The 27,327-nt window shown below is 35.7% G+C and overlaps 1 protein-coding gene across 1 annotated transcript in view; it reads left to right on the top strand.

Annotated features, from left to right (window-relative positions):
* The first annotated feature begins 10,811 nt into the window (after positions 1-10,811).
* The window catches only part of LOC150080612 (uncharacterized), a 143,677-nt gene continuing 127,161 nt past the window's right edge, over positions 10,812-27,327 (top strand). Inside the window, exon 1 of the mRNA XM_090380754.1 lies at positions 10,812-10,849. The gene's annotated coding sequence lies outside the window, so the exon portion shown is untranslated. The remainder of the gene's footprint in view (positions 10,850-27,327) is intronic.

The following is a 27,327-nucleotide window of genomic DNA, read 5'->3' as shown; positions in this document are numbered from 1 at the left end:
GCTAATACACTTTGAAAACAATACATTTAGTAGAAGTTTCTGCTACACTCCTTCAGTGAATGTAATCGTGCTGTTACATCATCGCAAGTACATGAAACTGACACCAAAATACCAAACTATTGTCAGTTTGGTCTTTTGGTGAAGTGTAAATTCAAAATTACAAACACTGAAGAAATAAAAGAAAAAACATAACGCAAAACATATTAGTTTTAGATTCTATTAGCAATAAATAAATTTTAAACTTGACAAAGATACTTTCATTTGAAGCAACTTGAATAGGTTGATAATGCAATAAACCATTCCAACATTATATTAAAAATGAGAAATTTACATGAAAAATATACAAATTACGTTACACTAAGCCTAAACTTCTGATTACACAGCACTTAGTATTCCTACATTCACTTTCGATGGACAGGCTATACAAATTATTATTTTAACAGCGTCAGAACTTGTTGCTTACACTCAGTGATACTGAATTACGATCACCTACCTAATACCGTGTTGGGCCACCGTTAGCACGGATAACAGCCGCTATTCGCCTAGACCTTGACTCCACTAGATGTCTGAAAACGTCCGTAGGGATTTGCAGCCACGTTGCCTGCAAGGCTTTCCACAGTGTCGGAATAGGCGATGGTTATGTCCATAAGCCTCACTTCCCGTTCCAAAATTTCTCACAGGTATCCATTTGGATTGAGGTCAGTAATTTGAAAGCCAATGAAGATATCTTCACTCAGTTCCTCGAACAACTCATTCACAGTGCGGGCCCAATGACACGGCGTATCGTCGTCTTGGAAGATCCAGTTTCTGTTAGGGAAAAAATGCAACATGGCAGGGTGCTCTCCTAAGAGCTGCCAGTAGACCACACCAGTGAAACGTTGATCTATACGCACCAGGGGTTCCAGTTCTTGCCAGAAAAATATTCCCCATGTAAAATAGCCACTACCACCACCACCCTGGATAGGGGGCACCATGGATTCGTTTGTGTTACACACGAAGGTGTCCGTCGGCATTTTGCATCAGGTATTTGGACTCATTCGGCCAGCACACTAGTTTCCATTTCTCCAAGATCCAACTAGTATGTTGTTGATACTGCATCATTCGCCATTGACAATGATCAACAATGAGGAGAGGGGTATCTTTTGCTTCGTCTGCTATGGAACCCCATACATACGTCTGTGTGTGTGGTACATTGTCTGGGATATTATTCTTGCATTTTCCATATTGTATTGCGATATGAACTGTCGCACAGTGACCTGCCGTTGAGCCCATACAGCCTGTGGTTTGATTTGTTCGACACCGTTCTTTATACATCTTAACCAGAGTGAGCGTGAGCAACCGACAAGACGTGCCATTTCCGATATGGAAGCACCAGCTCCCACAATTATGCCCTTTTGAAACTCCGTGATGCTTTACGATGTCCCATAACTGCTACTTTATCACTTTGGCTTACATGACCTGATGCAAATTACCACTGCTCTAGTGTACGAAGCTGTTCGACTTTTTATGCTGCGAGCTAGCTGTATAGACCATTACGGATGTAGTGGTCGCAATTCAGTGATAACTGAGTTTGTATCCATATAATGTATTTTGTCTATAGAAATGTCTGTTCATGGCCGTATTTGCATATTTTGCAAGGTGAAAACTAGGAGTGCGGTATTGCCAATTCGTACTCTTACCTGAAATTCCTTTGAGAAGAATTTCTGGTAGAATTTCATCCCTTGGTTAAAATCTCAAAAATTTAATCAAATTAATTTTTTTTTAAAAGGAGCTCAGACGGAGCTCATCCATATGCCCATGGGAAAATCATAATCCCTCCTCACGAGATCGGCTAGCTGTTATCTCGATTGAAGACGACTTTTAGAAATTTCTTTTGTCTTTGACAGGAATTGATTATTGACCTCTAAAACGTGTGGCAGATGGCAATGAATCGCACCGACTATGCAGCCATGAACGACTACCCATATATGCAATGTAAATGCCAAACGACTGCTCTCACTCCTGTGGATTTTTTGATGCATCGGATCTATAGATATTTCTTAACTTTACGGACATCAAAATAACTTCCTTGCCTTGACTAACAGCATGACACGATCTCTTATAGTGGCGGAATACCTATTGTTAGTAAGTCACGGTAAATATTTACAGTATTTTCAAAGTAAATATAGATTTTTTGTTTCTTAATAAAAACGATAGAAATTCTTATAAAAATAGCAGAATAGAAAGTATATGAAAGACAAAAAGGAGGAACACGCCCAAAAAGATTGGTTGGATTCCCTGATCTTTAGCCCAAATTAGCCCAATGCGTAGGTTAAGCACTGCTTAACTGCCATTATAGATCTAAAGCTGTAATCCAGTGGGATCGTTAGTACACCTAATACACTTCCGCAACTAAATCATCTACTAGAGAGAATGAGCCACGGAAGGGATCATAGTGGCTGTAATTACCCTCTTTTTCAAACTGGGTGAAAAAGGCCTGGGTTGGCATCTGTTCAATGACGACAGGATTTTTTTTTCCACAAGTAGCTCAGTTAAGCGATTTTTTTTCTCGCTAAATTTGATTTTATCTTCCGACAAACAGGCTAATCGACCACATAATACACGCCTTTGATAAGCAAAATATACTGACCTCTCATCGCTTTAGTTGCTTCAGTGTTAAACACACTGACATACACACTAGAGATTGAGGTAGGACATACAAAGAACTATTTGTTAATACTCAGGGCGGGCCGTCCCGAGGGTGAAAGGGATGCAGTTCACCCAGGCGTCAATGTTCAAGAGGCGCTTGAAAACCTGAAACTTACAGACCTGAAAAAAACCTGAAACTGGGCTCCACATACCTAGGAACGCCTCTGCTTTAATGTTTTGTAAACTGTAAAGTGTTATTAAATTAATAATGAATAATGCATTTCCAGTCTCTTTTCGCTCATTTAAAGCTACCTATTTTTGATTTAAATATTTTTTTTGTTTGAAAACAATCCCTAAGTGTGCTGATAATAATATTTCTTGGCATAATGTATAGTTTTTAAGTTATAGATTATTTTTTATGGGAAGGCACTTTATAACCACTTTGTGTAACAGTAATAGTATTTTATTTTATTAGTATATATATATATATATATATATATATTTTTAAATTTTAACAATTGATTTAACCAGCCTTGTGCAAACTAGCTAGGTCACACCACTGATTAAATTTGATACATACTTTCTGCGTTGATCACATGCATTGAACACTTGAATAGCTTGGTGAAACATTCTGGGCGTTTTGTACTTTAAATGGGCGAGTCTTGTTAATACAAATCATAGGCAAATATTGAAACCTCAGTCAAATGCTTCTGGGAAAAAGAATTTAAAACAGATGACACCTTGAAAATTCTTCAATCTGGAATAGTTGGTAGCAGCCCCTGATATTAATGACAACAATGAATACACCAAAGTTACCATGCTACTTAGAGACCCAAAAACGATGTTTTCAGATCTTTTGAAGATAATCCCTTTTTCTGTCACTCCTTATGATGTTTCTATAAAAGACTGGTTCTCTACTATTGCAGAATCAGTGAAGAATAAATTATTCAGGAGTGTGGTCCGTGAAAGTAATCTTACTTGAAATATAAAAATAATTTTAAAGTAAGTTGTGCAAAGTTAATTTACATCCGTACAGTTCTAACTCGAAAGCTATAAAGTTTTACTGCCGTACCATTTGTGGAAAATTTGTCAGTTCTATTGTTATCTGAGGAAGATAAACAATAGAAATGACATATTTTTTTCTCAAATTTGTTCTATATGAGGAAGGAGTTGCAATTCCTGAAAACACCGCAGTAGTGAAGTTTGCTTTCTAATGTAGAGTATAGCAGGGCTCAGAATGGACCGGAGCGTACGTGAACAGCGTTACAGTTCATTATGCGCATCAGTAATATCATGGTGTATACCTGTACTTAATAAAAATAAATAAAATTTCTATTTATACTCTGGGAAGGTCGTGTAGGGTCAGAAGAGTTTACAAGGTAGAGAGAACATGACAGCACTGTATTTAGCAGTCATGCAGGCTAGAATAGTGAAATTGAACGCGTGTACTGCTGTACACTTGTGTTTTACCACTCGGCTACAGTGATCTTTGATCATTGAAAACAAGATATTTTTTTAGCTGGCGTTGCTTTTCTTAAATTCTGTTTACAGCCCTGGAGTATAGTTAGTGATGAAACTACAAACTCTGGGTTCCCCATGAGATTCACAAACAGACTTCTCCATGGTTTTTAACAACTGTGCCAAACTAATTGCAGGGACTTCCCCGCGGTAGCGGATCTGGTAGTATGGTAGCTTTGCCACTGAGTATAATAATGTAAAGGTCTGTGTTTACAGTGATAGCCATAAATGACAACTACGCAGAGATATGCTAACCCATTGAGGAACTCCTCTTATGAAAAGATCCATTCTTTCTTGGCCAAGTATTGTTTGAAGGAAATGCGTTCAACAAAAATGTATTCAAGGGCGTCCAGTTGCAAATTATAGATCAAATGGCAATATTAAACTGAATATTATGTATACTTAATTGTGATATAAATTGATATCACGGAAAGGTGTTATAAAGTGTACTCGTTATTCGGGGAAAAAGATGCACTGTTTAAATATGTACTAGAAACAGTTTTGTGAGATTGTTGTACAAATACCACCTAAATCTTAAGCCGCAATATGCATAATACTGCCTTAAAAAAGGTGAAGATTATGTTGATGATTGACTGACCAGTATTTCGAAAATTTAGTCAACGAATGAAATTAGTAATTTTTAAAGAGAAAGATGCTCGGTTCACATATGTATAGCAATGTATAGTACGATGATTATTCGAGGTGTGCTTCTTCCTTATACCTTTTTAATTAAATGTATGCATGCGAAATACCTTGCAAAATAGATTTTCCAATTGCTGTATCTCTGTTGATATGATTTTGTGTTACACCCAGTTAAATTCTTTGTACGACACGCAGTTTACAGAACCTAGCAAAACAGGCCAAACATATCGCGTAGATGCTAATATTTTGTAACTGCGATAAGGCCTGTGGATGGAAGGAAATGTGGTGGTCGGAAGATGACAACGATTTAGACAGAATTTGTATTCATATGAAAAGTAATCCATGATCAAGTAGATCGCTTTCGATTTTGACAAGGACACGTGTCCAACGCAATCCCGTCGTGCAGTGGAACAAAAGAGCTACCACAATGACCTAATACGATGAACGTTGGCGGGAAGTATTGCCAGGAATTCTTTACCAGGATAATTAAACGAACTTTATGTGCCAATTAAGTGCAAAATAGTATATATGTATTCCAGAAGAAAGGTAAGAAGTAGAAAATTTATACATTTATCAGCGAGGTTTAATATATACAGTAATACAAAGATGGTATCGCGTCCGTAGGAACAGTAACTTATGAGGTATCTGTTCTTATAACTTATAGTAGTTTAGGCTTAGTGAAGTAAAATTAGGGTTAACCTTCGACAATGACAGTTTGAATGTATATTGTATTGCTTTAAAAAATCTTAAATCTTCCTCAATGCACACATTTTGGAACTTGAGGTAACCTATAAGGGCCAATAAGAAGGGAGACACCGAAATACTTACACAAACAAATTTACGAAGCAAAGGAAAGCCATTCCCAGACTACTCGTTCAATTCTATATAAGTAAAAATTAACATTGAGAGTTAGTGTATTTTTTATTTTATTCATTTTTTAACGTCTTCACTGGGGTATTTGTTATTGTTGGCACGATTCATAGTGGTTCTTCTTATGCAATTTGTGCTATTTCCCACTCACTAGCGAAGTTAACGCGATCTCGACTTCGTAAACAAATTTCATATGTTCGTCAGCTTCCTAAGAAATAGAAGAATTATTTCTTAGGAGTAGCGTATAACATTGCCTGTAATTTAGTCAAATAACAGGAACCAGTAACTTATTTGGTTATTGGTTTTGCAAATGTTATTCGACTGTATTTTCTCAGCTGTTTTTAGCAATATACGTGTTGAGGATATTTAATGAAATGCCCATTTTTTATATATAAGAATTTGTTTAATTTCGTGGTTCAAACTCTGTTAGTTGCGGCTCTTACTTATGAAGAAAGATAACTTTTCAGTACTTTTCGAGGATGTCATTGCATTACTCTACTTTATATATTTATTTATATAAAGTGTGGTTTGCGGAAACTTCATCCATTGCTGACCATCGCGTTACCTTTTCACAGCTGGCCGGGATTCCGATCTTACAGGTGTAGTTATGCAATTTTTATATTTTACCTCACACAACATAGGTTTGGAAAAGCATGGAGCCCTTCAAATTTTTGTTTGTTTGGGTGCCGTGTCCGGAAAACGATTCTCATGTAGCTGCGAACCATGATGATTTCCATATCCAAATTGCAGGCCGTGCTTAACTTTTCAGTGGTTAATAATATTTATTCAGCTGCCCCCCCACTTCCCCCGAACGTCAAATTGCACAATTTCATTTTCAGAGTACGGGGGAACGAGGAGCTTAGTTTCCGAAACTATTTCACCCATAATTATAAATCATAATTACATGCAGAGTCTACATTATTTTCAGTTGGTTGGTTATATTTTGGAAGAGGGAGCTTAATTGATATATTTGAAGACCCAGATCCAAACTATGATTAAAATTTAATAATGCCGTTATATCCACACAGCGTAGCTATGTTAAAAATGTTTACATAATTTTAAAAAAATATTTTTTTTTATTAGATTCTCATTTCTCAAGAATGCTTTTTATTAGTCAGATAGTTTATGTAATCTTAGAAAGTGGGGAAGAGCAGATTAAAAGTTGGTTAAGTAGTAAAAGTATACATCTAGATTATTGTTTTGTTTTGTTTATGTTGTAATTCAGATTTACTGTTCATTAAGAATTTTTCAGCATGAAAATTTTTAACTAGTGAAAGGTTTTAAACAAGGTAGCCTGTTTGAAATGTTCAAGGTATTTATAAAAATGTTTTTTGTAATTAGTATTAGCTATATAGTGAAATGAAGACACAGGTTTTGCTGCACTGACCAAAAAATAAAATAAATCATGAAAAATAAAAAAATGTTTTTAAATTAATGTATTAATTAATTATGTATATATGTTATTAAATAAATATTTAATAATACATTGGACATCATTATCCTTCAGGATAATAATTTCTTCAGTGTGACAGAAAAAGCTGTTTTCCTTTTTCTCCCATTTGTATAAAGACAAACTAAATCTTTTATGGAATTTATTTTCACTTGCACTATACTTAATTAAAGAGCATTAACTGCATGTCAGTTATTAGCTCTGCAAGTAGATTGATTATATACTATGTATCACTCTGCATAATTGTTATGTCAACTAAAGGTTTTTTTTTTTATATAATGGTAGCCCCAAACACAAATGGTTATTGGAACTTTAGTATTGTGCATGGGTTTACAAGACAAATGATACTTATTGACATTGGACTTTAATTTCTGTAGATTGTAATTTTCAGTAAGTACATAAGCAGGAATTGTACATAAGAAGGATTGTAATTTTCAGTAAGTACATAAGAAGGAAGAGTGTTCCAAAGAAAGGAGTTTATTTTGAGATGAACTTTGAAAAAAGGTTGAATTATATTGTTTCCTTAAAGAAGTCTGTAGAAAAGGCATACAGCAGAAACTGAATGTTTGCGTATATAGAGTGCAGTGAATTAGTAAGTGAGAGTTCATTGCTTAATCTGACTTCTCGTTTTTGGATCAAGCCCAGAAGTTTTAGAGAGGTTCTTGGGGAGGGGGGGGTATTACCCAAGCTATAACAGAATTGCATGGTAGAACAGATTTGTGATTTGTTGTTAGCAGTTTAGAAAAAAGTAATATGCAAAGAATTAGAGAGAAAGCCTAGTTTTTTTGATGCAGTATTTGTTGTATACTTATGCCCAGAAAGGTTAAACAAGTTGGCTGAGGATCATCATTTATAGAAGTGATAGTGGGTAGTTCAGAAGTTGTGGTTGTATATGCAAAGTAGGCTGTGTATAATTGAAAAGTGTATTGCCGAGTACTGTCATCAAGAAATCTGTGGATAGTATTTCCAGTCAGTAGGAGAATGCCATTAAACAGCAGGTGAATGTGTCCATTGTATGCTGTCAACCATATCCTTATGAATTTTAATGGATCCAATAATTTTTCAATTTGCATAATTTTGATATATAATATGTGCTTACCCACATGTAATTTTCCCATAAAGTTTTGATTTCTCCTTCTGTTTTGCTTGCTCTTCAGTACTGCAGGTTGGAAGTATTATTTTAGTGGGATATGATTTATATGGTTATGTGCGATTTACAATGACCTGAAACAGCATACAGTCAGGGTTTTTTTTTTTTTTGATAACAGGCTTGCCGTTTCTAAAGATATTATTTGATCTTCATATTGAGCAGTGTCAGAATAAAAAATATGATTTTTAAGTAAACTATTTTAAAAAATTTATTGCTTTGTTTCCCAAAAATATTGTGTTTTTCACAATACAACAGTGCATCTGCTCATATGACATTCTATGCATGCTGTAGGTTTAACATTCAAGAGGAAAGGAGTTTGTGAAAGGATAGAACAAAAATTCCAGCATTTTTTGAGAATTTGGACAACAGAAAGCCATTTACTATCTTGCACACCAAGTAGTCAATGGAAAACTGGCTATCCAGTTGCACATATCGGATGAAGGCCATAGGATGTTTCCTTGTTTATAAGACCTTTAAGCCAAACCTGATGAAAAGCTTAAAAATATGAGGTGTGATTTCTGGAATATCTCCAGACATTTTTATGGAATTATCCACAGATGATCAACATATGCCAAGATATCACGAGTGGTTGTTGATGACAGAATCCATGCTACATTCATTAATCAGACTTTAAGGTTTTGAGATCGTGTAAGAGGTGGTAGTTGATAATTTCTCTGTTTCTTCAGAAGAGGTTATAGTGAGCACAATAGGACACTGATTAAAATGGAGAGAATTTTCACCCTTAATATGAAAATAATGGTTTGATATGATTAAATATCAATAAAGGAAAAACGCCAGTGGAATAGAGAACAAGAGGCAAAACAAGAGAAAGGTTTTAAGAACAAATGGAGAATCTGGACACTTCTTGGCATCAGTTGAACATTTTTATAATCCCTTTCTGTCAGAAAATTATGGGAGGTGTTGATTGGAACACATCCAACTCAGTTAGAAAATATCCCATGATCATCAGTGGAGTCAAGAAGTTAGAAAAAGTAAGCTATTAAATGTCAGGTTTATCTTTAGATGAAGGTGCAACTGAACCATCAGGATGTAACAGAAGTAGAAGTATGGATGGACAAATGTTGCACCCATGTTTATGGGAAGAGACTGGAATCTTTTTCTGTTATTTGAACAAGACATATGTTTCCTACTGTGGGACTTTTCAGAAACCAGTTTGGATCTATTAATCACTTGTTTAAAGTTGTTGCAAGCTTTAATGTAGGCAAAAAATGACATTGGAGATTTTGGAATAATCCAGTTGTGATATTCTTAGCCTTAGCATGTTTGCTGAAAAACCCACTGTTTAGGGTAGAAATCAGGAAAAAAGGCTTTTGTCCCCAAAAGATTAATTTAAATGACACAGTTTGAACACATAGTAAGATCAAGTGTAAAATGATAATCAAAGGTGCTTAAAATATTTTAATTATATATATATATATATATAATTCATTATTGCAGACCCTTCTGTAACAATAGTGGAGTTGCTACTAATTTGGAAAGATCTGGGTTCAGATCTCATCAGAGACTGGAAGAATTTTTAAAGGTCTATTCATTTTGAGCTGTAATTAATTGGTCTCAGCTGGGGGAGTTAGGTCCCCTGGAGTTTATTCTTGGTTTTCAGCTTGCAAAACATGCACATCAACTCATGATATGAATCAATGGCCTGTTATAGTTGATATACCAAGGAATTCCCATCATTGCAATGGAAAACACATCACATATCAGATGAAGGCCATAGGATGTTTCCTTGTTTATAAGACCTTTAAGACAAACCCAATGAAAAGCTTAAAAAATATGGCGTGTGATTTCTGGAATAATTTAATATTAAAAGGTATCTGTATGTTTGCCATCTTTCCTCCCTCTCCTTCTCCATCCATCCAGAAAACATCATTATGCAATTAATATGTTGCTTGATTTTAATTGTTTCTGCATGATATATATTTTTATTTTTTTTTAATAACATTGGCCATCTACTCTATTTTGGACAGAAGTAGGAAGAAGTCCATTTCTTTGAATGTGTGCTAAATGCATATAGAACATACTTTTAAACATTTTCTGTACCAAATATAAAAAATATCCATGCACATTCACTCAGTTTGAATCAAATATATTTTTGCATTGTGTGTATAGTGTGTGTGTGTGTGTGTGCGCACGCGCACACACACACATTTGTTAAATGTATGCTGTTATATTAGCTACTTAGACAACAGATAAATTCCTCTTATCACTGGACTACTGTTGCAGAGCATTTAAAAAAAAAAAAAATGTTCTTTAAAATTTTATACATAATTTTGTTTTGTTTGTTTAATATTTTAATTTCTGCTGCTACATAAAATATAAAAGTTTAGCAGATTTTCAATTTTGCCTGCATACTGGTTCTTTAAATTTTGTGGGAATTTCTTCATTAGTTCACTTTGAAACAAAACCTTATTTAGTCTGAATTACTCATTTTTCAAGTGCTTCCTTTTGATTTGTGTTTTAACTTTCTATTTCATATTTATTCCAGATTTATTTCTTTTCCTTTCTGTATTATGGATCTCATTCCAGCCTTCTCTTGCACTGTTTTTATTCTATCTTTTGAATGTGTTATTGTAAGTATAAACACTGTAAACTTATTTTGTTGTTGTTGTTGAATCATCTGTTTCATTCTTCAGTATTTTATTTCAAATCCTGTTATGTTTACAAAGGCAGATCCAGCCTTCATGTTTTTTTTTTTTTTTTTTTTTTTTTTGATGGGGGTCTAGCTGATATAATAGGAAAAGAAGAGAAATTCAGTATTGGGTTGGGGAGGGAAGCAACATATAAAAAGTATGTTTACAGCTAATGCAGAAGCATAACATGCAGATACATACCTTTGGAATAATCTTAGTAGGGAGAGAGTAATCTTAGTAAATATCCTCCCACCCAATCCTGGATCTCTCCATGTACATTTATCATTATTGCAAATATAATTTTGTGGTTTTCATTGGGAAAAATTCTATATTGGATCCATGTATTAATCAATTTTCAAAAGTATATAAAAATAGCACTTTCATAGTTTTATTTATTTATTTTGTTTTAAGCACTTTTTTCTAATTTCCTTCTTCATTACCATCTCTGCTGATTTTCCAAATGCTGGAACTGGAACACTCTTAATTATATGCCACTATACCTTATTTTCTGTACAGCAGAAATTGTTATTTTAATAATCCCATAATTCTCTTAACTGTGTTTAATTAAAATTATTATATGGCAAATTCATTTATTGAAAGCCTGATTCTATTACTTTAAGAAATATTTGAAAAATAATATTTTTCAAATATTATTGATATAAATTATTTTATAAGTAACCAAATTATACTCTTGCTGGCTGCCATCACTTTGTTATTCATTGAGTGCCAAATTAGCTTTTATGGAATGCTATTGCATGTTCTCCATTGTGTAAAAAAATTTGTAACAACCAATCATTTTGAAATTTTTATTATCTAGTTTGGGGAGGGGAAAATGTGTAATAGTGCCATTTTATTTAGAGATTAAATGAAAATTTTGTTACCCGTGCATTTCATAGGTGGTACTTTTTTCCCATTTTATTAGATATTAGTTACTGATTGCAAAACAGGAAATAATCATTGATGCTGTTGGAATTAAAACACATCTCATATTTGTAACATTTGGTTTTATAAGAGATGTATTATATGAAACAGAATAAATGTTGCAGGTTAAAAATATTTAAAGAAAACGATCACAATAAATTAAGGTTTACTGATTCAACATCAGTTCCTAATAGACATGAGTTTTGGAAGTATAACAGCAACAGAATTCAAAGCATAGTAACCTGCGATAGATCCTGGTGGTCACATGGTTACATAGCAATCATATGTTCATGATTTACATGTGCTCTGGTCTTGCATATCACGTCAGTATGCAAGTGTCCAATTTTTTTTATTTTTTAAAACCTGGTATCCCTAATATACACTGAGGTGTTGTTATCTAGTGTAAATATTGATATGGGTTGTACTTATTTTCTCTTACTGAATTTATTGCAATTTTTATACAAATGTTTTATTCCCATTAAGAGTATCCATGATAACATAACAATGACAAATGCACGGTACCTTGCATTTGTCATTGTTAATTCTTTGTACAGTTGTTAGGTGGACACTCCAGATCATACCATTGATAACCATTCAGTTGATATCATTTGATCTTGAGAAAATCTGTATCAAAGCATAAACCTTAAAGCAATAACACACCAGTAATGGTTAGTTCCCCACCTCATAAAAACCAAACCAAACCAATCCCCCCCACCAAAATAAAAACAAGTAGTAGATGATTTAAAAAGTCAAGGAAATGTGTAATGAGAGTGGACATGCAGTTCTTAGACGGTTTAGCATATATGCATAATGCACCCATTGTCTTCACCATGTTTGTCTGTCCATGTGTAACAGCTTGGCACCCCTTAGATGGTTTTTCATGAAATTTTATATTTGGGCATTTTAAAAGATTTGTCAAGCCAATCACAGATTTCATTAAAATTGGGCCAGTAGAAATCTGAAAGTTTATAGTTCTTTGTCCATCTGCATGTAATAATGCTACTCTTATCTCAGTGGATGGATATTTATGAAATTTTACTTTGAACCTTTTAGGAAAATTAGTTGAGCTTCCCAAATTTCATTAAAAGTAAGCCAATAGAAATCCAGCCATTATTATTTTTTTTCATGCATATCACCTAGGCCATTTGTATACCATATATTGTAGGAGCGCTGGATGTTATGTTATCTGTATACCATATTGCAACTGAAGCACTGAATATTGTGTTTGTTGCCATGCACTGGCTGGAGGAATGAATGGACAGTGTGGCGGATGTGCAGAAATAATTCTCTCAGTTTCCGCATAAAAGTTGTTGCTTTTTGCTCATTTTTTTTTTGTTATAAATCATGAATTATTACTATTTTCTAATGGTAACATGAAATGAAACTCATTGTGTACATTATCTGACTTGTTTAAATTTTTATTTGTTTCCAGTTTCCAGTTGTTTGTGAGATATACCTTTTGCTTTTTATGGGGGAGGAAGGGAATGAGGACAGAGAGGAAAAATTGTCTAAAATTTGCATGATCATATCCAAGAGATGTCTGACCATGTTAGTAATTGTTATCATTATTATTTTATTTAATTTTTTTTTAACAAAAATGTGTTTTTCTGGTTAGTTCATTGAGACCTGACTCCTGATATTGGTCATAACGAGCCATTCTTCCACTAATAATTGAAAAGGTAGTTTAGCAGGTCTAGTGGGACTACCACATCGAAGTGTAAAATTGTTGGAGTAAATATGCAGATATATAGCCATCTATGTAGAATTTTGTCCAAGTGTGGTCAGTCTGCAGAAACAGATCCTCTGCTTACGCCTTCATGCTGTAGAACTATCAATATCCTGAATATCCCCTGCTGAAAGGTTCAGCAGTATTATTAAACCTAACATACTGCAACTCAATTACTTCATTAAACATGGTACCTATACCCCCCCCCCCCCCCCCCCCGTTGTCTATGTATTACTTGGTGGTAAATATTTTCATCATGCAATGAAGTATTGCCACCATGCTTAATGGGTAACAGAATTAATACAAGCCATGTTTGGACTGTTATATATAAGTTCTGTTTTTTCTTTCATTTACTATTAGTAATAGTTATGAATCATGTCTTTCAGTGTTGTTATACAGTGTCATGGTACCTTTTAAAACTATAATTTTGAAATGGATTTGCAGAATGGCTACCAGATGAAATTTATTGGTGTCTCTTTTGGAAGCTTCCAAATCTGCTATTGAACAATATTGCTGCCACAACTTTGCCAGCAGTGACTTGAGGGAATCCAAGTAATGATATGTAGGAAGCAAAACTAAGGTCAAGCTTTATTAAGGATTACCATTTACATGTAATTTCAAAAATTTCATCACATCCCACTTCTAACTTTTATCTCAGTGAATTATGAACAGACACTAATGGAACAAACTTATCTTGGAGGAGGGATAAAAGATTTTATTTTTATAATAATTTCTTCTTAGTCTTCTAAATGCCACTCTTTTTCTAAGAAAAGTTTAGCAGTTGTCACTTCTGTCCCTTTTAAAGGAGATATTGGGACATGTTTGTTCTGATATTTCTTGTCAAATCTTGTCTAGAACCTGAGCAGATATGTCTGTTCCGATTCTAGATAAGGAAGTCTGATAATCATTCCTGAATTAAAAATTTGTGTAAATAAACTCTTACTAGTGCTGTTTCCTTTTGCTTGGAATTTTGCCCATAAATAGAAATGCATCCCCATAAATAGACAATGCAGAAGTTTGTCTTTAGCCAGCAGGTGGTTGATTGCTGGAACGAACTTCCATCAGTTGTTGTGGACGTTGATAGTTTAATTATTGTATATTCTAATTAAGCATTAGTTACTAGTGGTAAATGACGAAAGAAAGCAAACTTATATAGCATCAGCAAAAAAAAAAAATTTAAATAAAATAAACCACTTCCCATTTCACCTGTCCATTCCCTACAATAGTTTTTCTAGTTGCTTTTCCTTGAATTTATTTAAGCTATCAACATCCACAACAACTGATGGAAGTTTGTTCCAGCAATCAGCCACCTGTTGGCTAAAGACAAACTTCTTCATTGTCTATTCTGCAACCATCCTTCCTCAATTTGAATTTGTGTCCCTCGTGTGTAATTTGAGCCAGAGGAAGAATCCCATTAGCATTGAGCTCACTCAATCCATTCAAAGCCTTGAACACCTTAATCAGATCATCTCACAGTTGTATAGTCTCCAGATGCTGAAATTTGTAGAACTGAAGCCTTTCTTGGTAAGAGTGCATCCTTATTCCCCTTACCAATCTCATTGCCCTTCACTGTGCTCGTTCTAGCAGCTCTACATCCTTCATAAAATGAGTCCTCCAGACCTGTTATGGAGTACTTGAGATGTGACCTGGCCATTGCCTTATACAATGGGATAATCAACTTCTTATCCCTGCTAGAAAAATTCTTGTGTGTCATTGACAAAACCCCATGTCCTGGAAGCCTGTCTGCATTGCTTAGAGAACTGCACAATTATCCCCAGGTCTTTCTCATTTTCCACTACCATGAGTGTAGTACTACACAGTTGGTACGTTACTCTGGGATTACTGCTACCCGTATGCAATACTTTTCTAGTTCCTGTTGCAGTAGCATTCTGTCATTAAACACCATGCCAACCTTTGTATGATCTGCAAACTTGGACATTAAGCCTGATACACCTTCATCAATATCATTAATAAATATAGAAAACAACAATGTGCCCAACACTGAATCTGGGGAACTCCACTAGTAATATTAGTCCACTAAGTGCAGTGTCCATTGATTACCACTCTCTGTTTTATCGCTCAACCATCCTTTTATTCAAAGCAGCAACTTGCCCTTAATGCCACAGTGCTCCAATTTGTAGAGCAGTATTTTATGTGCAACAGTATCAAAAGCTTTCCTGAAATCCAAGTATATATCAAAATTATTTTTTTGCATCCAGTTTCTTTGTGATAACATCATAGAACATCTTATCACATGTGAAAAAGTGGACAGTGACGTACTCAAATATACCATCTGCAATTTGTCCCCTGTTTCTCGGTGAAGTACTACCTGTTCCTGAACCACCCAACCGTTTTTCTGTACAATCTGATGAAGATGAAGACACTGATGAGCATCAACTTGATATACATCAAGAAGTACAGCAGCCGTGTATGTCAGGAGATTTGCCATTTTGTCCAAACCTTTAACGTTCTGAACCACAAGATCACAGAGAGTGCGCTTAATGACTTCATCAGGGATCTTGAACTGCTGAAGAATAAGGCAGAGCTTTTGGCCTCGAGGCTACAAAACAGTGGACTCTTCTAGATCGGTGGTCCACAGATTCCTGGGGATTCCTGAGAACGTTTCAGGGGGTCTGCAAGGTCAAAACTATTTTCATAATAAGACTAAGGCTTTGGGGCCCTCGATCATTTTTAAGAGTGTAAAGGGGTCCTGAGACCAAAAAGTTTTAGAACCACTGTTCTAGATCATTCTTTGAAAGTGACAACATTTTGTACTCGAATTCTTTCAAACAGAGGGTGAACTCAATGTGAAAACCATGAGGCACGTTCCCGAAGAATGGAGACTATTTATAGACACTTCTAAGGTGAGCCTTAATGCCCATTTTATTAGGACTACAAAAGGGTTGCACTAAATATTGTTGCTTTCTCTGTGAATGGGATAGTCATGCCAAGGATATGTGCTACAAGAAGAGGAGTTGGCCTCAACAAAAATCATTAATACCATTAATACAGGAATGAAGAACGTAGCATTTGAATCTCTTGTAGATCCAAATAAAATTTTGTTTCCGCCACTGCACATCAAACTGGAGCTCATTAAAAATTTTATGAAGACTTTGGAAGTGAATGGTCCTGCATTCACATACTTACAAGAGAAATTCTCAAGACTTAGTACAGAGAAGATTAAGGCATTTTCATTGGTCCACAAATAAGGCAACTTTTCAAAGATGAACAGTTTGAATGTGTCCTTCGCAATAGCAAGAAATCAGCATGGAAAGCCTTTCGAAATGTTTCAACCTGTTTTCTAGGAAATATTAAAGCCAGCAACTACAGGCAGCTTGTGGAAGATCTTATTGTTTCTTATAAAAAATTGGGGTGCAAGATGCATTTCTTGCACTCACAGCTGGATTTCTTCCCACTAAACTGTGGTGCCGTCAGCGACAAACATGGTGAGCGCTTCCATTAAGACTTTGCAGCGATGGAACAAAGATACAAAAGCAAATGGAGTGCCGCCATGTTAGCCGATTATTGTTGTATGGTGAAAAGGAATGCTCCCGAAGCGGAATACAAGTGAAAGCCAGAAAGGTCCTGTATTTGATACAGGTATGTACCTTACTGCCATATAAATAAAATATATCTTGTATAAATATAAAAAACTACTTTTTTTTTTTTTTTTTCTGAAAACAAGAGCCAATCTGCCATTTTAAGCACTATTTCCATGTTTATGTTTAGTACCCTAAAATCTAAAAAGTACTTTCATGCCTGTAACAAGATATAACCCACAATTTGTTGTTCAGTGTAACCATGGCTAAGGGTTTACTTACTTCCTTCTCTGCCTCCTTTAATATAACTGGGTAGATCCCATCCACCCCAGGTGTTTTTTTTATGTTTAACTTCAATAATTTCTCCTCCACTTTGCTCTCAGTTATTACAAAATTCTTTAGCTCTCTGTTACAGTTTAATAAATTTCTGGCATTCTCATCCCTTAATAACTCCATTTCTCTGATATTCCAACATTTGCATTTGATGCCTTCACCAGCATTTTGAATTCATCAAATTTAGTTACTGTGCTCCTAGCACTGGTGTAAATGCAAGCATACATGCATCTGTTCTTACTCATAGTTACCCTAATACAGCCCATGTATTTACTTGTTTCAATGTTGAAAAAAAGCCGTGAGTTAGGGTTGAATTTAAGTGTCTGCAATTCTGCCAAAACACGATAGGAGGGAGTATATGATGAGAGCCTTTTCGATCAATTCAGCCCTGGAGAGATTGTGCAAGGCTCAAGGGGTAGAATTTTTCTCAGCCTGGTATGTGCTTGTTAACAGAAGAGACTGCTTCTACAGGAATGGGATACACTTAAATAGAAAGAGTGCAAGAATATTTGCTGATGCTATTGAGGCAAAGTTAGGTGGGTCAGAAAACTGCTAGCTTGGGGGGGGGGATACATGGACAAATAGATTAACAGTAGCCGCTGGCAGATGTGAAAGTGATTCTTGCACTGCTTCTATTGAAATGCAATTGAGCAGCAGCCTGGAAAGCAAGGCAATGGAGATTTTCAGGACTGCTCAGAATCATAGTGGAATAAGTAACTAAGAGTAGAAACAGATGCATGTATACTTGCATGTACACCAATTCCAAGCATATAGTTAATAAATTTGATAAGCTTGAAGTGCTAGTCAAGACATCAAAGGCAAATATTGTTGGGATATCAGAGACGTGGTGTCACACAGACATAGGCAGTGCACAATTAGAATTTGGGGAGTACAATGTGTACAGAAAGGATAGACAGGACAGGAAGGGAGAAGGGTTATGCTCTTAGTTAAGAAACACATTAAATCTATGGAAGTGCATCTAATTGATGTTGGTGGACAATGCAATGTTGAGTCTGCTTGGTGTGACATAAGCACTGGGAAAGGAAAAATGAGAGTAGGTGTGTGTGTGTGTGTGTGTTGTCTTAATGAATCTGATGAGTATAATGAGCAATTGTGCAGAAAAATAGAGTGGGCCAGTAAATCAGAGTGTCTTATACTGGGGGATTTTAATTTCTCAGAGATTGACTGGAATTTGTTGGTTGGTCAACTCACACAGTAGCAAGGCTTTTATGGATTTATTGGATGATTGTTTTTTACAGCAGCATGTTCGGAAGGAAACTAGAGAGAGTAATACTCTTGATCTGATTATCAGTAGTGATTCTTCGTGCATTAAGAATCTGCAGATAAAAGAACCACTAGGTGGCAGTGATCGCAGTTGTGCTCTGGGGAATGCCAGTGTAAAGGGAAGGGTTTTTGCTTTTGTAAAGGTGACTACAGTGGTCTGAGACAGTATTTTAATTCTGTACGGTGGGACCAACTGATGATATTACCAACAGCAAATTCAAAATGGGAAGCATTCAAAGAAATAATCTTCAAAGCTACTGGAATTTTCATACCAACTAAGAAATATTGTTCAAGATTTAGGCCTAAATGTATGTCAGATGAACTAATTAGACATGTGGGAGAGAAGAAAAATTCATGGGATACATATAAATTAACAGATGACACAGAAGCCTATGATAGATATAAGCTGGTCTGTAACCAAGTCACAAAGGAGGTTAGACAGGCAAAGGCAGATTATGAGAAATCTTTGGCAAAAAATGTAAAGAAAAAATAGCAAAGAATTCTTTACTCTAGAAGGAAGGGGATGAATCAGATTGGTCCACTTGATATCAGTGGTTCAACTGTTGATGATCCTTCTCAGGTAGCTAACAAACTAAATGACTATTTTGCATCTACATTCACAAATGAGGAGTTATTCAGGGAGGGGAATGCCAGAGGTGTATTGAACTCTGGCAGTAAGCTAGATAACCTTGTAATAAGTGGAGGAGAAATTGTTGAAGATAAACATAAGGAAGGCACCTGGGGTGGATGGAATCTATCCAGTTATATTAAAGGAGGCGGCAAAGGAAGTAAGCAAACTCTTAACCATTATTATGAGAGCTTCCTTAGGCTCAGGGAGGTACCCATGGACTGGAAATGTGCAAATGTGACATCAGTCCACAAATGAGGATCAAAGGGAGACACAGGTAATTACATACCTGTTAGTTTAACTTCTGTTCCAGGGAAATTAATGGAGGCACTGGTTAAAGATGCATTGCAGGATCATCTAGACAAGACTTCAGTTATAGCTCGAACACAGCATGGGTTTGTTAAGGGGAAGTCTTGTCTGACCAATTTGATTGGATACTATGATATAGTCACAAAGGAACCGGATGCAAAGAATAATTTTGATATCATATATTTGGATCTTAGAAAGGCTTTTGATACTGGTGCACATGGAAGACTGCTGCACAAATTGGAGCAGTGTGGCATTGGAGGCAAATTGCTGCTTTGGATAAAGGGATGGTTGAGTGGGAGAAGACACAGTGGTAATCAATGGTTCGTGGACTAATGTTATTAGTGGAGTCCCCCAGGGTTCAGTGTTGGGTCCATTGTTGTTTTCTGTATTCATTAATGATATTGATGATGGTATATCAGGCATAATGTTCAAGTTTGCAGACTATACGAAGGTCGGCAGGGTTGATAATGACACTAATGACAGTACGTTGCTGCAACAGGATCTAGAAAAGTTGAGGAGATGGGCTGAGAGGTGGCAACTGAAGTTTAACATTGACAAATGTAAAATACTACATATGGGAAGCAGTAACCCCAGAGTAACATATCAACTGTGTTGTACTACACTGACAGTGGTATAGAGTGAAAAGAACCTGGGGGTAATTGTGCAGGCAGATATGAAGTTTTCTGAGCAGTGTGGACAGCCTGCAAGAGTAGCTCATGGTGTCTTGTCAATGATATACAGGAATTTTTCTAGCAGGGATAAGGTGATTATCCCCTTGTATAAGGCCATGATCAGGCCACACCTTGAGTACTGTATACAGGTCTGGAGGTCTCATTTTAAGAAGGATATAGAGCTGTTGGAACGAGTACAGAGAAGGGCAACAAGATTAGTGAATGGAACAAAGGGGTGCTCTTAGAAGAAAGGCTTAAGTTTTGCAAATTACAGTGTCTGGAGACTAGTCACCTGCGAGGTGATTTGATTAAGGTGTATAAAGCCTTGAATGGTTTGAGCATGCTCAGTGCTGAATGGATTCTTCCTGTTGCTCAGAATAATCGCCTGAGAGGGCATAAATTCAAATTGAGGAAAGACGGTTGTAGGATAGATGTGCAGAAGTTTGCATTTAGCTAGCAGGTGGTTGATTGCTGGAACAAACTTCCATCTTTCGTTGTAGAAGTTTGATAGCTTAAACAGATTCAAGGCAGAATTAGACAATCATTTGGTGCGAGTGAATGGGTGAAATGAGAATGGGATGTGTTGTTTTTTTTTTGGGTGATGCTATATAAGCTTGCTTTCTTACATCATGTGCCCTTGCTAATGCTAAGGATGACTCCAGCAGTCCTTGAAGTCAGCAGCACCTTGCTTTCAACGTTGCTGCTCGTTCAAGTCGAAGCAGTGCAAGAAATTACTTCACCTCGATCTGCAGCCATTGTTAATCGGTTTTTTGTGTGTTTCTCCCCCTAAGTTAGCAGTTTTCCAACCAGCCCAACACTGTCTTGAAAGCATCAGCCAGTATTCTTGCACCCTTTCTATTTAAATGTATCCTATCCCTGTAGATGCAGTCTCTCTTGTTAACATGCAGAGACTGTGCCAGGAAAAATTCTACCTAATGTGCCTTGCACAGTCTCTCCAGGGCCAAATTAATTGACCAAGGTTCTCATCATATACTCCATCCTATTGTGTCTGGGCTGAACTGCAGACACTTTCAAATTTAACTGTAATCTGTGACTTTTTATCAACATTGCCCGGTACTTGTTAAGTAAGTCTGTAGATCTCGTATTCTTAATGTCATTAGAATTGTCATGGCACAACAATATCATGTTTTGTGCCCTTATAATATATCTGCCATGCAACATTAACAATTTTTGTCTTTGGCAGTATACCCTATTCCAACTATCCTTTTTGCACAATATATTTCCCTGACAATAGAGTTACCGACAAAAAATTGCCCCTGTGGGACCAGCGCATTCTGCCTTGGGAGTTGCGCTGTGTTGCTTGATGATCAAGTGTGAGCTCTCCATTGATGTGGTCAGCTGAGAGCTTGATTCTTCGAGGACATCCACCCTGTTCTTCAAACTCTCAGTTGAACCTTCAAGTTTAATCTTTGGTAAATATCAGAGAAATCCGTTAACTGTCACCACCTTGTACTTTGTAAAATATTTCTATTTCATTAGCATATGTTATTGAATGGCTTTTGCAGTTCATCTTAGCAACTTTGTGGTAAACGTTGAGTAGCTTAAGCTGTTACTCTAGACCAGAGGTTCCCAACCTTTTTCCAGTCATAAATTTTTTAAAATTTAAAATATTTGGTGAGCCACATGTGTAGATTGTTCTCTCTCTACTTTTATTGCTATAGAAGTAGTGTATCAAGCTAGGCACATGAAATTTGTTATGTATATACAAGGTGTTTCAAAAGTGATGGTCATAATTTAAAAGTGAACTGTACAGACTACAATATGCAAAAAAAGCCTAGTAAACATGGGTCCTTAAGTGAATAGTTTTCGAGATATTGCACATTTCTAGTTGGGATCCACCACTGACAAGGTGAATTGTACAGAGTTGGGATGCACTGCTGACTTGTTTGTTCAGGTTAGGTTATGCTCATTCTCTCCGTTTCCTCTCTCTTAATGCTCTAAGACGTAGTAGGCATACTAGTACTTGTCAAAGGATAGTCAACATGGAAAGAGGTTACAGCAACAAAGAGTATGGCGGACATGCACTTCATGTATGGTAAAGCCAACGGCAGCGCACTCGAGGCTACACATTTGTACCAAGAAGCATTTCCCCACCGAAGGCAGCCCAACAGGCACGCATTCATCAGGGTACATCAACTCCTTAGAGAACATTGGCGCTTCACACATGGAGTACGAGCAGGTAGGCCCATAAGCATAACACCTGATGTTGAGGAAAGGGTGTTAGAAAGAACATCCTGTAACATGTAACATCTGTAAAATCCTGTAGCGTTGAAACCAAAAATTAAAAATGTATTATCTTATGTTTAATTAAACCACCCTTTAGCAAAGGATTCACAGCTTTTTGCTAAACTAGTGCTCCCATAGTCAGTGGCAGATCTTAACAGAAAATGTGCATTATCTCAAAAATGGTTCATTTGTGGCCCCGATTGTTCACTGGAATTATTTTCTTATTTTTAAAAGTTTGTACTTTTTAAATTATTGACTATCATTTTTGAAACACCCTGTATAGTGGTAAATATGGCAATAGTACCAGTAAATATATGTCAATAGGGATATCACTGTAGCACAAAGAAGTATAATAAATTTACAATTTGTATTCTTTTATCTGAATAGGGTTTTTGGTTATACAAAAAAGAAAAACTTCCAGATTTTAAATTTACAGAATATTAGCACAGTAGTATGATGAATTGTTCTTGCCATGGAGGACTGTTTTCAAATGAGTAGAGAATTTCAAGAACTGTTGTGGATAGATGAGTAATTTTGAGTGTGCACTATGAAGCAGATCACATGCAAGGTTTGATCATTTCTTCAAGAAAGCATTCATTTTTATTGTTCTAGTGTAGCTATTAGGATTCTGGTATGGGAGGTCTTGAAATAATTTCCCCACTACTATCATTCCCCAGATTTATTGCCTTATGATATCATCGGTTTTGACCATTTAAAATCATCTTGGAGACAACAAGCTCTGAATAGAATGCACTGACACCTCATGGCCTTAGTTGTTTGGGATGTAAGTAATGATGTAATGTTCTGAAGTAATGATGATAAAGCTTATATCCTGAGGTGCCTGCCCATTTGTGTAAAAATTCTATCCATTAAGGACCTTAGCACTCTCATACTGATGGCACGTCTCTGAGCAGCAGGTGATCACATGGAACAATCTGTAATCACTTATCACTCTGCTGCAACATTTTAGAAACACGAATGCACATTGACCATGGATCACTCATATAAAATTAAACATTCAAAATAATTCTAAAACTATAAGCATTTTTTTAAAAATACCAAATAAAATTCTTCTCTTCTTGGATAGTATTGTTCAAGTCCAGAATTATGTATGGTGGGTACATATGGCATAATAAAATGCACAACTTGGAGAGCATATTTGTTGTCAGAATTTGTGAACACCCATACTTTCCAGTTCTAAACATGTTTGATGAAGCAGATCAAAACTGAAAATTCACATTAATGTCACTGTTTTTATATATATATTTGAATAATGTTTGAAATAGTTGAAAACGGAATCTTTAATAGTAATAAAAATAAAATATAAAGATAAAGTAAATGTCTGAGACAGCAAAAAGCATATTCCTCTATATGATGCTTGAAATATAAAATGAAATTAGAATAAAAATTAAATAAAAATCATGCCAGCAGCATGGCAAAATATTAGAGCAAAAATACTCAAAATTAAACATAATAATCAAACCAACAGGGAGGGAAGAGATAAAAATATTGTAGCCGAAACTCTCCAAGATAAATTAGAAAATCTAAATTAAAAATAATAAAAAATAATCAATTACATTTTGGATGCCAATTAGATTTGCATTTCAATTGCCAGACAAATTGCCACAAAGGGGAGTCGATCAAAAAATCAGTATATAGACAAATTTTATTTGTCTATATAATTTGGTTGTTTACTTTTTGTCGGTGGTGTGGCTTTGCATTGGAGTTCTTGTATCTGTCCTCTTTTAATTTTCACTGCACTTCTATTGAAATCCACCACCATTCAAATCCTCTGCATTGGCGGTTCGATATGTGATCGGATGGGGGACTGATCTTTCGATCAACTTGCCTTTGCGGCGATTGAAATGCAGTGATTCACTGACCATTATTGGCCTTGTGGCCCTCTGTTGAGATGGGGCATAATGGTCAGTCTATTTTTGTTTTATTTTATTGTAGTTGGTTTACATCTCCGTTGGTCTTTGAGCAGCAGGTGATCACATGGAATATTTCATATTCCATATTTCACGCAATTTGGACTTGGTGCCTGTCAGAGGGGGTGCCATTAAATTTCAATCTAATTGGCATCCAAAATGTAATTGATTATTTTTTATTATTTTTCATTTAGATTTTCTAAGTTATCTTGGAGAGTTTCTGCTACAATATTTTTATCTCTTCCCTCCCTGTTGGTTTGATTATTATGTTTAATTTTGACTATTTTCGCTCTGCTGTTTGCTGCTGGCATGATTTTTTTAAAATTTTTATTCTAATTTCTTTTTATATTTCAAGCATCATATAGAGGAATATGCTTTTTGCTGCTTCTGACATTTACTTTATCTTTTTATTTTATATTTTTATTAAAGATTCCGTTTTCAACTATTTCAAACATTATTCAAATATATATATATAAAAACAGTGACATTAATGTGAATTTTCAGTTTTGATCTGCTTCGTCAAACATGTTTAGAACTGGAAAGTATGGGTGTTCACAAAGTCTGACAACAAATATACTCTCCAAGTTGTGCATTTTATTATGCTGTATGTACCCACCATACATAATTCTGGACTTGAACAATACTATCCAAGAAGAGAAGAATTTTATTTGGTATTTTTAAAAAAATGCTTATAGTTTTAGAATTATTTTGAATGTTTAGTTTTATATGAGTGGTCCATGGTCAATGTGCATTCGTGTTTCTAAAATGTTGCAGCAGAGTGATAAGTGATTACAGATTGTTCCATGTGATCACCTGCTGCTCAGAGACATGTGCCATCAGTGTGAGAGTGCTAAGGTCCTTAATGGATAGAATTTTTACACAAATGGGCATCCATCTCAGGATATAAGCTTTATCATCATTACTTCAGAACTTGTGGTCTCCAGGATGATTTTAAATGGTCAAAACCGATGATATCATAAGGCAATAAATCTGGGGAATGATAATGGTGGGGAAATTATTTCAAGACCTCCCATACCAGAATCCTAATAGCTACACTAGAACAATAAAAATGAATGCTTCCTTGAAGAAATGATCAAACCTTGCATGCGATCCGCTTCATAGTGCACACTCAAAAATTACTCATTGATCCACAACAGTTCTTGAAATTCTCTACTCATTTGAAAACAGTCCTGCGTGGCAAGAACAATTCATCATACTACTGTTTGTCAGTACATTTAGTAACGTAAACCAATATATCACCAGTGAATTGGCAGTGATGGAATGCATATTGCTCCAATTTCTCCATTATCCCCGAAGTTTAGAAGTAAGTGCAATTGGGTAATAATTGGAAGAGAGGGATCTGTCACCATTTTTTTAGGAATTGGCTGTATATGAGCAAATTTCCGAGCCCAGTGGAATAAGAAAATGTAAAAAAGTCAACACAGAACAGGAGCACAGATTTTGAGAAGAAGTGGAGAAATGCCATCAGAACTTGTAGCTTTCTTGGCATCGAGATTATTCAGAATTCTTCTAATAGCTTTTTGTCAGAAGACCATGGGAGACATTGAGTGTAGCAGGTGGTAGTTTACCAATATTGTTGATATAGGTTAGAAGAAAAGTGGGACGCAATAAGTGGCTTTATCTTTAGCTGGGGATGTATCATCAGGTTGTAACAGTGGTGGGAGTACAGATGGGCAGAAGTTGCATCCTTTGGTAGGAGATTTGAAAGCTTGACTACATTTGGACAAAAAGCAAGTTTTGCTATTCTTAGTCTGTTTTACAATTACTGGTAGCATTAGTGTAGGCAGAAAATGAAGCTGGAGATTTTGATCAAAGCCAACTGTGATATGCCACATTCTTATATTGAACAATCTTAGCACATTTATTGAAAAACCAAGGTTTAAATAAAATACAAGGTTTTAGGGTGGAATGCAGAATAGAGGATTTAATCTCTATGGCAATAATTTCACTGACATGATCTGAGCAGACACTAGGATCATAAGATTTTAAGCAGTAAGCCAACCAAGGACAAGAAGAATAGAAATTCTGTTCTTTTCCTTAATATCACGAAGTCATGCAGATCATCCCATTCCTACAATGCCAAACAACTCAAGGCTACGAATGGCCATGACAGTTGTTATCTGAAATACCTAGAGGACTGCTAAGATTGGCCATATGCATTGCAGAGTTGTTGGTGAGTGAAAGTTCGGGGTGTTGGGTTTATGGTTAGGATTATCTTGTATTCTGGTGTGCAGATGAATGAGCTATGTAAGGTGATTAGTAATTCCAGACGCCTCAGTATCTCGTCTAGTTGGGTCCACAGAGCCAGCTTGAGTTTGGAAACTTAAAATTACCAAGGAGGATTACCTCACTGTTAGGAAAGTTAAGACTAAAGAATGGAGTTTCAAAGAAAGGAAGCCAGGGTTTTGAATTATTAATGGAATTGGGAAGATTAAAAAGAGGCAATAGATAAATTGGACAGAATCAGGTAGACAGATTTTAAACTCTCAAAAGAGAATATTTTTCTCTTTCATTTGATTACTTCGCCTTTTATAAATGTGGCAAGCTGAACGTGTGATCTACCTTTGATATCTGTCAGTAGTTAGAGTTGATTTATAGAGCAAATAATGTGATTAGAGCAAATAATGTCACTAGCCAAAAAATAAAAAATAATAATAATAAATAAAATAATTTAAAAAATAATAAGCAATAAAGTTAACTACCTATTTGACTCCTTCTTCACATGGGTATGTACCCAGCTGATCCATGAATTTCCCCAAGCCCCAAACACCCTGGAGAAACTTATTTCAATAATTAACAACTTTGTGG

This window comes from Mastigoproctus giganteus, chromosome 9 (assembly GCF_048544385.1).
Source record: "Mastigoproctus giganteus isolate SK-2022 chromosome 9, ASM4854438v1, whole genome shotgun sequence".
Taxonomy (NCBI): domain Eukaryota; kingdom Metazoa; phylum Arthropoda; class Arachnida; order Uropygi; family Thelyphonidae; genus Mastigoproctus; species Mastigoproctus giganteus.
The sequence above is the reverse complement of the archived record's forward strand: the minus strand, read 5'-3'. Positions and strand labels throughout refer to the sequence as shown.